Below are 14,189 nucleotides of genomic sequence, written 5' to 3' on the forward strand. Positions count from 1 at the left end.
AAATTGTATAAGCTTTTTCTAGTGGTAAAAGGGCTTATCTCAATAATCATTACTATGAGATTTGAGAAGACCAATGTTGTTATAAAAATTACTTATGGCTTATGCAATATCAAAAAGGTCCAATCAGACTTCAGCCGTTATTGATATAACAAAACTTCAAAATCTATAGGGCTAATGTAAACATTGGCCCTTTTATAATTTAAAAAAAAAAATGTTATTTTGTAATTGGCCCTACTGTATTAAACGTGATAAAAATTATAATCATTAATAGGTTATGTTACAATATTATAACACCTAGTTTGCCGCTAAATATTGTTTATTAATTATTATCAATTATCATAAAATAACATTAAACAATTAAACCAATTAAATGTTTTATAGTAGGTAGTCTAGGTAGGTATTGTTAATTTATAGTATAAAATGTAATTATTAAATACAGTACAATGAATAGCAGATCAAAACGGCTTGTAACAATGTGCAAAACTGTTAAAGGTATATTATTATTTTAAAAACTATGAATTTACTTAGTGTATAATATTATAGAAAATTATATTATTTTAGTTACCTACCTATTTATAATGTTTAATGTAGTTTCAAGTCCAGAACCATTAAATGATTCGGCTAGTGATAGTATTTCTATTGAATACGATGATTCAAGTGATGAATATAGGCCTATTAGCACAAAATTTGATAGTGAAAATTCTTCCAATGAAGGAAGTCATGATGATAACCGAATTAATAGCAATGGTAACAAAATGTAGCTGGGTTGAGTAACTTTGTAAACAATTAATTTTGTATTGAAATATTCTTTAGATTTAGCAGAAATAAATCCTCAAGATGTATTGATGAATATATTTGACACCTCAATACAGTATGAAGATAACAATAATAGAATTGAGGAAGTTGAAGTAACTTATGGGTATAATTCTGTTGTACAATCTAATGTTCCAAATTTAAAAGGTGGAGGTAGAAAAAAAGTTGACAAAATATTGGACACGATTCTAGTTCTAGCAGTGAAGGAGACACTGAGTGACATAAAATAAGTTTAGTTAAATTCTTATTAAGAACAGGTTATAAATTACCAATTTATTAAATATTTTATATTTTTTTGTTTTATGAATTGTTAAAAGTATCATTTTAATTTTGTTGTTATAATTTGTTATAATCATCATATTTTATAAATTGTACTGTAGTTGTACAATATTAACATTACTATTTGATCGATGTACCTACCTAGTTAAAAAGTAATTTACTTATTTATTAAGAGCAAGTCAGTGCTCATCAGTCATGAAATTAATTTAGATTATATTGTTTTTTATGAATTTTTAAAAGTATAATTTTAATTTTGTTGTTATAATTTGTTGTAATCATCATATTTTATAAAATACAAGATTTCAATTCTAACAAATAAATTATGTTGTCATATATAAATATATAAAATGCTTATAAATTATAAAAATGATAATTTATTGCACCTCAAGTTAATTATAATGTTTTTCTATAAGGGCCAAAGTCATTTTTTTTTTTTTAATATTATCATTTTAAAGGGCCAATGTACATAGAAATCCTTCAATACTTAACTAAAAAATTCGTATAATATACTAAAATTTAGGGTTAACAATACATACATCCATCACAAAAACAATTACTTGTACAACGAAAAAAAAAAATAATAAAAATTTTTAAAAAAAAAAATATGTTTTATTCTTGATTTCCCAAAAATTATTAAAAGTGACATTGGCCCTTTTTGACCCAAGCCCCAGATATATTTAATAATATTCAATTTTCAAGCTTTTTGACCCAACGAGGCAACGAATACAATTCTATTATATTTATAGAAAAAAAATCAAAATAATTGAAAATAGAAAATGTCCGTAAACAACTCGAAACGAGTCAAAATATTTTGAAAGTTGTATCAAATATAGACATTGATAAAATAAACATTTTGTACATGTTTAAAGTGTCTACGTTTTTGAATAACAATAAAATAAGAAAATCACTACATGAGAAAGCAAGTGAATATCCAATGTTGTATACATTTTAACTTCAAACGCTGCTTAGAAAAATTTAATTTAACTTTCCAGGAGTAATTTATTTTGATAAAGGAAGACATACAAATGAGAGATCTTGTATTACATTGTCAATCTAAGTTTTGAAAAGGAAAATGTTTATGAATTTCTAACTCAAAATAATTTGCACAATTTCATGGTTTTTACGTATTTTGTCAAAATTTGAACTTTAAATGCTTTAAAAAAAAATTGAAACTATGTATTTTTAATATTTTTCCACTGCCATTGTAACAATATAGTATTAGGAGCCTTGTATTAAATTTTCAAGTTTTTTCACCCAACGAATACAATTGTATTGACATTTCTATAAAAAATACCCTAAAAAATTGGAAACTGAAAATATCCGTAAACAGCTCAAAACAAGTCAATATATTATATTAATCATTTTACGATGTATAGAAAATGCTAATATAAAACATTGAGTGAAAATTGCATGCATCTGTTTTAGAATTAGGTACACCAAAAACCAAAATCGAATTTGTCGAAAACCGATCTTGCGTAAAAATTACGGTTTTTTCTTAATTTTTTTTGTTAGTCCCATTGCTTTTTAAAAATACAAAAATTTTGAATTTTGACCTCCTTAATGCACCAACTAGATTCATTTTCCCATCGAACCAGGTACTGATATTGAAAATCGAAGCATTATTTTGACTACTTATCGTGTAAACAGACACAAAAAAATAAAATAAAACAAACATCATTGTAACATCAATATCGCTCCTCTCTGAATCTAAAACTCTTTTTTTACATTAAATTATGGATGCATATAATAGTGAAATTACAGTTAACTTGATGTTTAAATATATTACGAATATTATTATTATTATTTTAAGTAATATTGTGTTTTAATATTTTAGTTAATTATTATTATGAAGTTCGTAATTATTTTAATTTTAACTTCATTTTAATTATTACTTCTTTAGTAATCATAACTAAATAAAATTATCAAATCACATTTAATATGAGTTATTAGATGAATATAAAGATTTTAAATTGTAATTTTATCTCATAATGTTGTCTGAATAAGCACATACAATAATATGTTTCTAATATAAATCCAAATCTATTTGATTCCAGAACGTCTGTTGGCACCATATTTTTTATTAATCGGACCAGCGACCTATACAGAAAATTCTTGCTGGTTCGATAGGTAGCATTTGGACTGGTAGGATTTCAGATGGAGGCTAATACAATTATATAGGTAACACAAATTTACAAATTATTGCTCACATAACACATTATGTATTTCACTATTTCGCCACCAAAACCAACTATAAAATAGGATTATACCTGGAAAAAATGGATAAAAAAAAAGGTTTGCATGATGTTTTTTATGGGCTTGATATTTGTTTTACTGGGTGTTAAAAATTTATAACCACGGTGATCTGAAATAACTCAGTACACCACTGTTTGTTACAACAAAATGAATGTGCATATTTTTATATTATTATAAGAATAAACATTTGTCCATTTTCTATACTTTTCAAGTAAGTACCTGTACATTATTATTTTTATTACTATTATTATTAACATAGGCGGTATATGTACGAGACATTTTACCATAGTAATATTCTTCTCTCTGAACAATTTAATGTTCAGTTTCTACGAGATTTATATTTTTTATACTTATATACCGATGTTCATATTTAATAATGTTTCATCTTGTTAAAATTGATAACATAGTATATTATAGTGGACTCAAAAAATCACTTTAAATAAATTGTATATACAGTTACCCAATTATTTATTAATATTATTTTGCATTCCGGTTTGAATACAATAACAATATAAAATAATGGAAATCGGGGTCGCTAAAAATCATTTCCTCTCAAAGAAAATGTCTTATGCACGAAAAGTAAAATAAAATTCATATTCGTTGCACGATAAGATTTGCTTAGTCGTTGTTTATATTTCCCTTTACGCGCCATTAACATAATGCATGATTAACCAAAAGTCGAACTCAAAGAAAAAAATCTAGACTTTATAGCCTGAACCGTAACGAGAGAAATTATTATTACAAAATCTTTTACCCTGTAATTTTTTTTTTGATTCCACTCTTTTTACATCGCAATATTATCTTAAAACATTGTTCATTATTAGTAATGCTTTTAGATCACAACAATTAGTTACATTTTTTAACCACCCAACATTTTGTCATGCACTGTTAGAGTACATTAACATGATAATTTACTCGATACGTGGAAAAACATATTTCCATAATATTATACTACTTATGTAAATATTTAATTATTAATTATTTATATCGTTTCGTTATGTCATCATAATTCCATTACGGTGGTCGTTAGTTTGGTTTCGTCTAAATTGCCCCAGTTTTTAAGTTTAATCAGTAAAAAATCAATAATTGTACATTTATTTTATATGAATACGTTTCATAGTTCTCCCTAATACCATTTGAAATAAAAGCTGGAGCCTTTGTTTCTGACAGCTTATACTTTACTAACTGTATAACGAATAAAAAGTACTGCACCATACCACTTTTTCATACATTTTATGCATATTTTTGGCGATATATTTAATAGTAGGTGGATAACCTATTCGTGTAATTTGATTTTTATCTGAATTCCAAAAGTTACAAGTGCGTGTGAGTCTAGTGAAATATCGAAATATTACTCAGCACTATCCCAATGAAATAAATATAATAATCAGGACTGAGCTTCACCAATAGGCACCTATATGTAATATGCAAGCATTTTGTCTTCTTCTCAAACTAAACTCCTGGTGATACTAAGTATCGTAATAATATTATTTTATTTATCGTGTCAGCATTACTCAACATTGGTACCTTTTGATTCTAAAATCTGTTTTTAACCAGTATTAATTTCCACGTAAATAATTAAAATATTAATTAACTACTAAAAAAGCTAGATAATATAAAAATAAATAAATATTTGTTTCGATAGAATTGAGCTGAATTAATATTTCACTTATTTTTTCAAAGTATATACGGTAATACATTTGTTGATATTTTATCATCGCTTAAATAATAATGTATTATTTTTTGATTATTGAATTCATACAAAAACTCAAAAGGCAAAATTACATATATAGTGTACTTTTGGCACAAAAAGATCTGCTTGGACCATTTTTATTTTCAGTAAAAATGTTTACATTTTGTAAAATACCAGATGAGCTAGCACGAAAAATAAAATTATCTAATTATTACTGGGTGTACTTTTAATATCCCACTTGGAAATATTTTGAATTTACTACACACATTTTAAGAATCAAAAATTAATGATGTCTCTCTAATAATTTTAAATCCAATTACGAAGGATCGTGCAATTATTATTTACATTAGCACAATATTTTTTATTGCAAAAGTCAATCGCTATAATAATATTATTACAACTTTTACCTACCTATGTATATTAAAAATAAAATAAAACATTTTTAGTAAAACGATATATTAATGTTGGTCATCTCGAGGGTAAGAAGGACAAAAAAGTAATTAACAAAAATTGTAAAACTTCCGAAGTTCGCGGTAGGTCATGCATATTTAACAGGGTACGCATTATTATAATAGCTTGGTGTCTACCCACTGAAATGTCCATACCATTATATTTACACATTATTTCAAAGTCCTGACTTTAATAGTACCTTCTACTCAAACAATATTTAACATTTTCATATGCGTGTTAGATAATTAATATACATTATGTGTTATTACAGTTTGACAATGTATAAAGTATAATATTGTTAATGGTGCAATTTAATGAAATTACATTAATTCATTTATTTATTTTTGAGAAATAATATTTTATTAGATACTTTCATCGATATTGATAATATATTGTTTTGTATCCAAATTAAAATAACATACGTTTTCTGTAAATTTAATATTCTTATAAGTGAACATTTGAATTTAATTAATTTGGTATCTGTGTCACAAGTCATGATATTATACATATTTAAATAAAAAAAAACGATGAAATACAACATTTTTGAAAACAATATTAGTATAAACATTAATTTCTACGTACATTTTATGAATAAAATACATCATAACAAATCTGAAACATACCATATAACTATACCATTGTAATTATGAACTATTAACAAAGATCAATATAGTTATAACGTTATAAGATTTATGGCAATATTTTAAAACTGTAGGTACCTCATAATGTATATATTTTGGACATTATAATGTAATGACTGCATTTTAAAATAAGTCTGACAATTTATAAAATTATAAACATTAAATACACAAAGTGATTCACATTAATAATGCATTTATTAAAACTATTTTTTAGAATTTTTAAGTCCCTATACAAGACATTATTTCAGATACTTAGATTTATTATTTAATGAGTGTCATTGTGTGCTTAATTTAATCTTATTTTTTTTTAAAGGAGAGCCACCCTTTTAAATTTTAATTATTAAGTACGTGATTTTTTAAAAATTTTAATTTATCTGAATCAAAATGCATTTTTTGAATTACTAAACTTTATGTATTAAAGCTGTTGGAGCACACCGTATTTTTTGTAGTTTTAGACCAATAAGCGGAAGATTAGTTTATGTACTTCCCGATTTCCCATTTTTATTTAAAAAATATGTATGAACTCATCATCTCTTCTTCTAGGCATGTAGAAAACAGATTTTTGATTTTTGTATTCAATAAGGCTTAAAAATATGTTAACATTTAAAAAAAACTATGAAAATATTTTTATTTTATACACTTACATTCAGTTTTAAATCATCAATTATTTTTCCTACATAACCTAGTAAAGGGGATGATGAGTTCATACATATTTTTTAAATAATAATCAGACATCGGGAAGTACATAAACTAATCTTCCGCTTATAGGTAGCTATTTTGTACGGATTTACGGGTTTTTTACGATAACACGATAATGGCCCAGATAATGGATTACACACACTAAGGTTCATTTACTACTCACACAATGACAAATATTCGTCAATAATATTTTTGCACAATTTCCTAAATTTTACTACTTAAAATATTCTATGCTCCAACAGCCTTAAGGGCAATAATCCTTAATAATGTGTTTATATTATAAAATATAAAATATAGATGTAATGATCAGTCCTGTACTTGTACTCAGACAATTTTTTCCAATGTTAATATTATGTTAACATTATATTTACTATAGATTTAAAATTATTATAGCCCCCCCCCCCCCCAGATCATCAAACCTATTTGTATGAACAATTATTGTTAGTTTTACCATAAAGTTCAATAATATAGTAAATTAACTTTAAAATGTATATTTATATTTTATATACATACAAATAGTTATAAAAATAAATAACAAACTTTTACAGAAAAAGGTGGTTTTCATTTTAAAAAAAATGTGGTGATTGTGTCACGTAAAAGTCACACGCTATTCGATATTTTCCACTTTGAAGAAAATTTGATGATGTTAATATTGTATGTTTTTACTCTTTCAATAAATAATGGATATTAAACACGTTTAATTTCATTTTTTTTTCAATAAGCAAAATTACAATGATTAATATTTAAACAAAACATTAAATGAAAATACATGATATTATTTTTGAACATGCATTATCTAGTTCCAAGGATTGAAAACCCCTGGACACTTGTGGCAGTAGATAGTTTCAAATTATTAAAACAATAAAATGTGATATGAAAATATTTCCTGTCACCTATTTTAAGTATTTTATTAATTTTATTTAACCCACATCCAGTCTGCTCTTGATCCGATATTTTAGATTTTTCAACAAAACACATTAATACCTGCAGAGTTCACATTTATTAATTATTAGAGTTGAATTGGATTTGATTGAATATTATATTACGGATACGGAAGTTTAAATTTCCGATTCAAACCTTATAATATTAGTCAAATGCTTATAGTTTCTCTCTTGAAAATAAATTTAAAAATACTGGTATACGTCTTTTAAACTCAATTGTTAATTGCATTTTGGTTGTAGAATATAGATTGCAATTTATAGTGACTCAGAGTCAAATCTATACGCATGAATTAACGACTGGAATAATATTCTTGTTTCTATGTTGTAAGTAGTGGGTACCTACTAAAGCGTTGAATAAGGTTAAAAATATAACATAGTCGAACAATAATATTCCACACTGACTTTCAAATTTGTAACAGCTAAACTAAATCTAAGCTTGTCGCATACTGGGACTATACACACGTTAAAACGCAGCATAATTTATTTTTCCATCAAATCAATATAAAACATGATTTTCGTTTTGCTTTGTAAGCCAGTTGCATAAAAAAATTTAAAAAAAAAACATGACGATTTAACATCCAGTTTTTATTCAGTTAAAATGACACCACTCAACTGTACCCGGTGTATTAGTTTTGGCTTGCCATTCAATTATTGGTCGATGGCGTCAGGGACGTGTGTGCGGTTGATTTTGGAGTGGGTTTTCACAGTGGTGAAAACACATTAACTACCAGACCGTTTACACGACTGTAGGATCCGCGTTATTGCTGTTATTATTATTATTACCGTGGTCGTGGTCCTCAAGTGTTGTTATTGCTATCGGCCGGTTCGGTAATAGAGTCTCGGGACTCGGGACCCCGTGCACTGGGATTGAGTGTCGGGAGGAATAGGTCGTATTGCCTGTGTGAGAGAGTAGGATGAAGGTATGCAGGGAGAATACAACTGTGGAACCATTACACATTTTGCCCCTACCAGCCCCTGATCACCCGACCACCCTCCCTGTTGAGCTCCAACAATCTCCCGACCCTTACGTACAGCAGCATGTTCGTTACACAGCAGTAGATATATAAACGAGCCATATTGTTACCAGAATTTATGCTTTCGACCTCGTTTCGCACCAGTCAAGTTATGCATTATTGCTATCACTGAGCCATTTTGTGTATTATCATTTTTCTATTATTATTTTGATGCCATCCAACACTATTCCTTTTATTACTATAATCGTTTTATTTTTGAACTGTTTTACAGTGCCATTTGATATACGCGTTTCGCACTGAACGCCAGAAATATTCATTCGATTAAAATTATTATGGCCGTTTGTCTAGACCGCAGACCTACTAATAATGGATCTAATTTTATACGAGTCAGCATTATGTTGATATATTATATTTGTGAGCCCGCATGCATGTAAATAATAATATAATATCCAGAACGAGTGTGTGTGTTTACAGAGAGAGTAAAATAATAAATACATACATACACCGTGGCACCACACAACTGTGAAAGTATTGTTAGAGCTAATCCCTGTTAAATAATGCGTATAGGATTACCACGCGTGAAATATAATATAACATATATTACATTATTATTATTATCCGAAAATTAGGATAACCGAATAATGGATAAGCGAAATGTGTACAATATTATGTTAAACGATAACCAACAGGCATCAGACAACGAATTTCTAGCACAGGTTTATTTAAATTGAAAAATTATCAGTTATAAAAAGTTATATTATGGGTTGTAACTAGATGTGTAATATCCGAATAATGCAAATTACGTCTAGGTATGCCGATTTTGTACTATAAATCTTAGTAAGTAACGTACAATTGAAAATAAAAACTAATTTGTAGAATCCATTAAATGCAGGTCAAATGGGAACTTTTATTGAAGTTTCTATATTTCTATTCGTGGCTTTGTTCGACGGTATCAAGCAACAGTTTGGTAAATACCAGTTTTGTAACAAAAAAAAAATATAAAATACAGACACTTAAATTGAACTAGAAATCGAGAAAAATACGTTTTTTTTTATACAAGCATAGAAAATATATTTTATTATCAAATTCTAAGTGTCATTTATGTTTTTATGGCAGCAAACGTAGAAACAAAAATTGTGTTATTAAAATGTTTCATAATGTGATTATATGAACAAAAATATTTCTAAGATCATTTTATGACGTAAAAATGTTTCTATTTGAGCTTTTATTATATAAGAAAAATGACGGTCTATGTTTATAAAAAAACAGTAGAAAATTCTATTATTTATATATTTTCATTGTTTGTTTAATTTATTGTAATAGAGGTAGAGGTACATAATTTTATACGTTGAGATAGTTATATAGTTTATTAAAGAGCAATTTAAAACCAAAATAGTTGAATAATTTTGAAATACATTAGTACCTACTGCTTACATTAATGATAAGAACTAATTTATTTTTTATCATGATATGATTTCCATAAGGCATTATTACATTAATCATATTTTCATTATACATACGAAATAATATAATATAATAACGCAAATGGGCACGAAAACTAAACCGTAAATAATAATATTGTAATATAATAATTTTCTTGAAATTAAAAATACATATTAATGATCTAATGTTATTTCCAAAGAAGAAAATATTTAGTTTTTCTATTTACAATCACTGACAAGTCATAAACCAAATCTAATTAAATAAAATACAATTTTTATTTTACTTTAAACATTATAAGCTGGTGCCAAGTATATCTTGGAAATCGTAATATTCACAAGGTTGGTTTATATAATAACATGGAAGTATTAAATATGTGTTTATAAGCATTTTTACTTTGTTGGCATATTAAGGTAATAATAATATGTTAGGAATTTTCGTCATTTTCGTTGACGGATTAATTTAGTTCCATCCATTATTTCAGATCCTGAGCAGTGCCACGTCTATCGTCACATTTTGGGACAGTAAAAATGTTTCGATTTTTACCTTCAGTATTTTGTTTGATGGAAAGGGGAATCTGGTTGTTGCATTGGGAGGTCAAAATTTAAAATTCCCAGTGGTTTTCAAAAGCACCGGGAAAAACAAAAAAAAAAAATCAAAGAAAAACGGGAATTCTCGACAATATCCATTTTGGTTTTTGGTTTAACTCTAAATCAAATGACCATTAGACACATACGTGTGTTCTGACATGTATATATAATTCACTTTCCCATCAAACAAGATACTGTTGAAGAAAATCGAAGCGTTTTACTGCCCAAACGGTGGTGACAGACATAAAAATAAAAAAACACACATCGTTGTAAAATCAATACATTCATCGCTCCGCTCGGAATCTAAAATATTATGAAATATAATCACTGAAAACGATTTGGGATTTTGTGTATGAGTTCGACTAGATAGTAGAAAAACATATTTTAACAGTCAATAAATAATAATTTCGATTGAAATACAGTGCACGTGCACGGCACAAATATAGTGCAATATCTATGTATAGGTACCTAAGAAGAAAACAATTAATAGCAAAATACCATATTTTGTTCGAGTACCTATCATATTATTTTACAATTAAATGTTAGATATTAGCTTCCAATAAAACCTTATATCAGTTAATGTTGATTTATAACGTGAAATATGTGATTAATACATAGTGTACTTAGCTTAATGTATATTATAATTGTATATAATATTATATAATTACATATTAAGCTTATATTATAAAGAATATATTAGTATGTCTCTAGTCTCTTATTAAAAATAGATTTACAAATATACCTATGTCATTAATCATAATGATACGTGTACATTTATTTAAAATGTTTTGTTAAATTAATAAGCGAATATTTTGTAAGTAAAAAAAAGACTTTGAGTCTTGAGACATAATTTTAATGTAATTTAATGGAGATTTTAAATAATTAGGTTCTAAGCACTACAATATAATAATTATGCTTTGGATTCTCCAACTCCAGCAATAAGTATGTACATATTTTAAATCCTTTTCTTTATATATTATAAAATTTAAAAATAAAGCGAAAATATAAATTTAAATGTACGAAATGTATGAATATTTTGAAAATCTATATAGTACTAGGAACGGAGTTGTTTCGCAAGTAATTTTGTATCGCTATATATCACGATTTAGCGTACCAACAGTTTGGTATGGTAATTAACATTCAGGATGGGTTAATAACATGAGTTAGAAAGCTCTTGGTAACCGTAAATCTAAGGAATTCGGATAAGCCCCAGCTACCCGGGCCAGGGCATGATTTATTGCCGGGAAGAGCAATGCATTACTAAATCCGTGTGCGTGAAATTTATATGTATATTTTATATAGGTACTATATATTATGCGTGTAAATATAATATATTATAAATAACAGGGTAGATACGTACCCTCCTACGCAAAATATAAAATTAGGTAATAAAATGTATTTATACAAATTAATACAATTAACCATGATAATTTGTCTGAGGTATTCATATCGGACATTCGAAAAGATTAAAATTGGCCTGGAAACTGTTGAATAAAAACAAATCAACATCATAGAAATATTAAAAAGTTTAATTTTAATTTAAATGGTCCCTTTTCCATTAAATATCTAAAATACCAAACATATTAATACTATTCCAAATTATAATAGATTTATTAGTGTTACATCGCTAGTTTTAAATGTAAAACACGATTTATTTTTAAATCGTTTCATGTAGGTAAGTATAATATATTGATATTTCATATTGAAAATAATTCAACGTTAAACCATTGAATAATAATAGATTTAGGGGGACGGGGTGACCGAGTGGACCACGGCGTCGGTTCGAACCTTTACCACGGGCGGCTCTTCTCTCCGGGCAGGCAACTGTCTAGAGATTAACCGGACCGGGTATGGCAGAAACGTATTGTTGCCCAACTTGAAATTCTGAGAAACCTACAAACACACGTGTTTAAACCAACCGTTCCAACCCCGCTCCCCCCACTACAAAAAAACAAACAGCTAATGTCCATAGTTGCCGGGTCTAAGCTCAATAAAAAAAAAATAATAGATTTAGATAAGTAAATCAATATATCTAGAGAAAAATACCTTAGAGAATTAAATATAAGGTGGTTTAATGGGGTTTTTAAAAATAAGATAAGTACAGGAAAAGAGATAATTAGGTATACTGCAGGTATACTATAATATTCTGATTTTTTTTCTCAACTAAACGAATATATGGTGTTCATATTTTATCAAAAAATTACTTTATAAAAATTACTGTCTGCAATTCATTTACACTCTATATTATAGAGTCTAAGTTTAAAAATGAAAACTTTTTTTAGTTTATGTGTATTTTAACAAAATCTAGTGAACAATATAAGTAGAATTTTTTTTTTTAGAACATGAATAATTTATATTACCATATAACATTTTAAAAATGTATTTTGATTGCTAAAAACAAAATACTACCTATTATTATTACTTTTATTTTTAATGATTTTTATAAGTTGAATGCTTTATAAATAAATCAACTTGGAGTAAAATTACTTACGGTAACATACACTATGCACTTAATACTGTTGTGTATACATTTCGATTTTCGAATTACTTATTTGTTCAGTTATTTTTTTCAGGATACACCAATATCCTTAAAACGATTTAATATCCTGGAATAAATGTGTTTATATGTACAACTGAAAAAGTGCTTGAAAGAAAGTAGGTAGGTTGGTACACCATTGCGTTTTTGTTTGTTATTTTTTACCATCAAAGTATATATTTTCTCATTGAATTCAAAATAAAATGCATCGATTTACTTCATATAAAAAGAAAACACATTAACTGAAACTCTGTTGTACCCAAGGAGATTGTAAATTGTATGAATAATTTGACTTTACATAACTTCATACAAATCGATTTCCCTATCACAAATTACGTTACCAAAGCAATTTATCAAATGAATACCTACGTTGTTTTCAACATCTTGCTTCAAAGGAGTAAGCTCTGTTATCAGCTTTCGCCTACAAACAAAATGTTTCTTTCGTTGGGAAAAGAAAACAAATGTAGATTGATTCTAATGCTATGGCAGTTTGTGTTTAATGTTTATATTAAAACCACAAAACATGCGTTTAACTATAACTGTCAATTTTGAGTCTTCCAAAACTGCTTTTTTCAGGTAATTAATATTATAGACATTACAGTATTATTTAAAACTTGTAAGTCGGTATTATTTTGCAACAAATAAGTTATATTTACAATGAAAAACCTGCACCAAATAGCAGACGTTTGAGACGCTTGAAGATTTATAATAATTTTCTAGGTAGATAAATTGAGATAATATTATAGTTCAACAGCCCCATATTTTATATTAATTATTTTTAACCATTGTATCGTCGAATAACATATTAATATAAGTGAAAATATATTATGTGTAATGTCAGTTAAATAAATTGCAGTATTATATAAATAAGTACTATCTA

Source organism: Metopolophium dirhodum, chromosome 7 (genome assembly GCF_019925205.1).
Source record: "Metopolophium dirhodum isolate CAU chromosome 7, ASM1992520v1, whole genome shotgun sequence".
Lineage (NCBI taxonomy): Eukaryota > Metazoa > Arthropoda > Insecta > Hemiptera > Aphididae > Metopolophium > Metopolophium dirhodum.